Source organism: Heterocephalus glaber, unplaced genomic scaffold (assembly GCF_053883595.1).
Source record: "Heterocephalus glaber isolate CG9 unplaced genomic scaffold, H.glaber_assembly_v1.0 deba00001497, whole genome shotgun sequence".
Lineage (NCBI taxonomy): Eukaryota > Metazoa > Chordata > Mammalia > Rodentia > Bathyergidae > Heterocephalus > Heterocephalus glaber.
The window spans coordinates 10,967,595-10,972,179 of record NW_028258320.1 but is presented as its reverse complement, the minus strand read 5'-3'; the positions used below and the strand labels follow the sequence as shown (position 1 = coordinate 10,972,179).

General features: G+C 41.6%; 1 pseudogene; it reads left to right on the top strand.

The window, feature by feature from the left end:
* The first annotated feature begins 1,030 nt into the window (after positions 1 to 1,030).
* On the top strand, positions 1,031 to 2,147 carry LOC106009522 (ras-related protein Rab-33B-like; annotated as a pseudogene).
* Positions 2,148 to 4,585: the final 2,438 nt, after the last annotated feature.

Sequence of the window (4,585 nt, the reverse complement as noted above, 5' to 3'; positions counted from 1 at the left end):
ATGCAGATGAAAACAACGCTGAGATTCCACCTCACCCCACAAAGATTGACTGCTATCAAGAAATCAACCAATAACAAATGCTGGCGGGGGTGTGGAGAGAAAGGAACCCTTCTCCATTGTTGGTGGAAATGTAGATTGGTGCAACCACTGTGGAAATCAGTATGGAAATGCCTCAAAGAACTAGGGCTACAGGTGTTATTTGACCCAGCTATTCCCCCACTGGGAATCTTCCCCAAAGAATTAAAAGAATCATGCCACAGCGATATATTGCACCTATGTTTATAGCGGCACAGTTTGTAATAGCTAAAGCTTGGAAACAGCCCAAGTGCCCATAGACTGGAAACTGGATAAAGAAGGTGTGGTTTTTCTATAAAATGGAGTACTACTCAGCCATAAAGAATAAGAAACTAGAGACATTTATAGCTAAATGGATGCATATTGAGGCCATACTCTTAAGTGAAATAAATAGAACACACGTGTAAATACTGAATAGTTTCTCTAGTGTGAGAAATTGAAAGTGTAAATAAGGATGAAAATGATTAAAATGAATAATTGATAATTTAAAATAAGAAAAAGTCCAAGGTTTAGGGGATGGTGGGAGGGGAAGGGGAAAGGGAAGAAGGGAAAGGAAAAATTATGAGAAAGAAAAAAAAATGGAATCAAACTCTGTGTAAATAGGGAAGAGTGGAGGGGGTAAAGGGTGCACAGGTAATGGGAGAAAAAATAAAAGCTAAGATACATCATGTTCTGGTACAAACACCCAATGATAAATGTAAATGTATTTTATACCTAAAATGTACCAATAAATATATATATAAATTAAAAAGAAAAAATAGTACATGGTCGGGCCGGGGATTTAGCTCAATGGTTCCAGCACCTGCCTCAAAAGCGCAAGGTCCCGAGTTTGATCCCCGGCACCAAAAAATAAAATAAAATAGTACATGGTCAGTGAACATGCTCCCACAGTGCTCTAATTCCCTGGCCTCCCTGCATCTGCTTTCCTCCTCCCCCACTGTGATGGAGCTGGCTAATGGGTTTGAAGATGGACTCATGGTTTGAGGCCAGCTTCTCCACCAACTGTGCAGTGGTATCAAGGACATCCTTGAAGGCTGTCTGCCTCAGCCAGCTCCTGCATTTCCAATATCATAGTGATCAGTGACTCCAATGTTGAGAAGATATGCTTGATCTACCACTTCTGATTTCCAAGAGTGAGCAGTGGAGATTGATGGGGAGTGCACAAGGTCCTGTTATGAGACTCAGCAGGACAAGAGCGGTTTGGAAGGAGCACGGTGCAGCACTACTGCCTAGACATGCATGCATGCTGGGGTCTCTGTGCATGACACAACCGACATGGCTGGTTTTTCACAGCCTGCCATCTCTGATAGAGGAATGCAAACTGCATTTGCTAGTGAATGACATACCAAGAGTTCTCCTTAGAAATAAATGTAACTTGAGAAGAACACTTCTCAAGTGTTGTGGCTTGTGTCTAGATGTCCCCCCCTCAAAAAAAAAGCCTCATGCAGTGGCTTTTCAGAGGTGGCTGGATCTAGGGTATGATGCTGGGATTAGGGTATGATGCTGGGATTGATTCATGCTGGGATGCTAGAATTAAGGGTGCCCCAAACTGGGTGTGAGTGTTATCTACCCTAAGGGCAGGTAGCCTCGATAGAATATAAGAGGCAGAATGAAAGCTGCTGTTGTTGCTTGCTGCTTGCTGCTTGTTGCCTTTTGCCTGCCCTGCTTTGCCTTGCACTGTTTCTCCTATGTGATGCCCCTCTGCCACGCTACCTTGCTCTGGAGCCACCCAACTATGGATTGAAACCACTACAAACTGTGAGCTATAATAAGGCTTTCCTTCTTTAACTTTGGGTTAAAGTTGAGTATTTTGTCTCAGCCACGAGAAAAGTAAGACAAGCGCTCCCATTCAGGTGCCCTCACACTTGGCACAAAAATTTGCTGAACTTCACAACATCATTCTGTTTGAAAGCTCTATTAAAAATCCCAATGGTGATGACCATGTGGAAGCTGGATTTATGACTTTGGCTCATGAGCTTAAGTGTCACAAACCATTAATTCTTCGTCAACCCCCTTTTAACAGAACTGCCATGAAACCTGAACCAAAGCCTTCAATGATCTGCTGGTGCTAAGTGAGTCATTATTCTGATTCTGACTAAAGAAAACTTTTGAAGTATGACAATGGTGAGTCATAAGATTTAATCTCAAATATAATGGATCATCCTGATACTTTAGAGTTTATCCTTAGTATTTTGTATCTACTAATCAAGTCTGTCACTGTGACAACACCAGCAAAAAAAAAGTTTGTTTTCATTTGAGACTGAGAATGAAAGAAAGTTAGGATGGATCTGAACACCCTTCCTTGGAGCACCCAATGTGGGGCCCCTGAAAGCACCACAGATGGTAAGCATCAGCAACTGTCTCTGTCCACGCTTCTGGGATGGAGAAAGAGCCATTGGTTAGTACCCACATGCTGCTATGGAAGACAGGTTCAAAGGTGGGCGAGGTGACTTAATAGGGTGCCTTATTTTTTATTTTGGTATCTTCCAGCAGTACAAAACTAGTTGAAAGCATCTAAGGAGTTGTAACTTGGGGTGGTTGGGGGATTAATTAACATGAGTCCTGGTGTCCCCTTCCCTCACCCCTCATCAACTTAGTTAAATCAGCTTCCATTTGCATGTAGCTCCTCAGGCTTAACTCTGATTTCTGACTCAACACGTATTCCCACAACAGTGTCATGTTATCAATTTCTAGATGGTCACAACAAAATAGTCTTCCTCGATATGAAAAATAAGTTAGATATTGATGCCTGGTACCCACTCTGGAAGATGTCTACCCTGGCTAGAATTTTGAGTCATGCAGAATTGAATTTGGGCCAATCAGTAGGCTTGAATTTGGACCAATCCTAGGCCTGGTGCTGCTATATAAGCAGCACTCTCTCACACTCCTCAGGTTGGAGTAAGAGGGCTCCCTCAGGTGCACTGACACCCCTGTGCTACTGCACAGGCCTTGTTTAAATAAAGCCTTGCTCCAGTGGAACTGTAAATCTAATCTTGATTTATTTCTCGGGTAGTGTGGGCTTAGAAGGTCTTGTGTCTGTTAGTGTGAACAGAGCAGTTTGCTTAAAATAAAAAGCTATAAACACTAGGGGCTTCTAATGCTGAAGAGTTCCATGGACCAGCAACAGAAATCAGCAAAGATCAGTGGAGACTGGTGGCAGAGAGTGGAAGCGCCCAGCAGCAGCAGTAACAGGCAATGTTAATCACGACTGACTGGCTCCAACCAGCAACAGTGTCCAGCAGCAGCAGAAACAGACACTGTCAACCTGTGATGAGCAGCACTGACATCCATCAGTGGCATCAACAACAATGAACAGCAACAACTGGCAATGATCGGCAATGTTTGTTGGGAACTGGTAGAGAGACCAGCAGTGTTAGTAAGAAGAGCTCTGATAGCTGCTAGAGTCTGCTAGAATTTTTTCTGCTGAGGAGCTGATAGCAGTGGCTTAGAGCCCCAGAGCTGTAACATGAAGGGTCAAATACCATACACACCCTGAGCTGTAATACCAAGGCCTTACAGCCACTGGCACTCAAGCCCTGGGGCCTCTACCAGAGCTGCACTTTGCCAATTTGTGATTTCAATCTCAATCAAACAAAGGAACCCTTAACGATTGGCAACAAATGAACTAATGTCCCTACCAAGAGGCCCACAGAGGCCCCTAACCCTTTCATCATGAGAGGACACTGCAAGAAGGCATTGGCTATGAGCCCAAAAGTAGGTACTTAACAGACAATCTTAGGCACCTTGATCTTGGCTTGCCCAGTCTCCAGAACTGTGAGGAATAAACTTGTTTCTTACAAGGCACCCAGTTTATAGTAGTTCGTTATAGCAGCCCGAATGAAATAAGACAGTCCCAAGCTGGGAAAAGTGGCTATAAAATGATCATTGAAACTGAAATTTCATTGTGGATCATAGCTTGTTAATGACAGATTTCTAGCAAGACTGCCTAATGAAAACACAAATTATCCATATCAAGAATGAATTGGGATAGCACTATACCCTGTAGATATCAAAAGAGTAATCATGGAATAGTATAAACAACTCTACACACAACAAATTAACAAGAATTTGGTAAAATCTGATTTCTCAGAAAGCATAATTTACTGCAGTACATCCAATATGATATTTGTATAATTTGAAAAGTCCTGTAACTATTAAGGAGGGTTAACTCATAATTTTTTAACTCCCCCAAAGTAAGTCTCTGGACCCAAATGACTTCACCATTGAATTCTACCAAACATTTAAAGAAGAATTAAGACAGTTCTATACAATCTCATCCAGAAAATAGAAGCTTAAGGAACATTTCCTAATTCATTTTATAAAGCCAATATTACCCTGATGCCAAAACCATACAAATATATTTTAAAAAGAGAAAAGTGACAGATCAATATTTTTGTAGATACCAAATAAAAAATTACTAACGAAATAGAGAAAAGAGAACTCAATAATATATAGAAACAATTACAAACCATTATCAAATAAGGATTGTTCCAAGGATGCAAAGCTGATT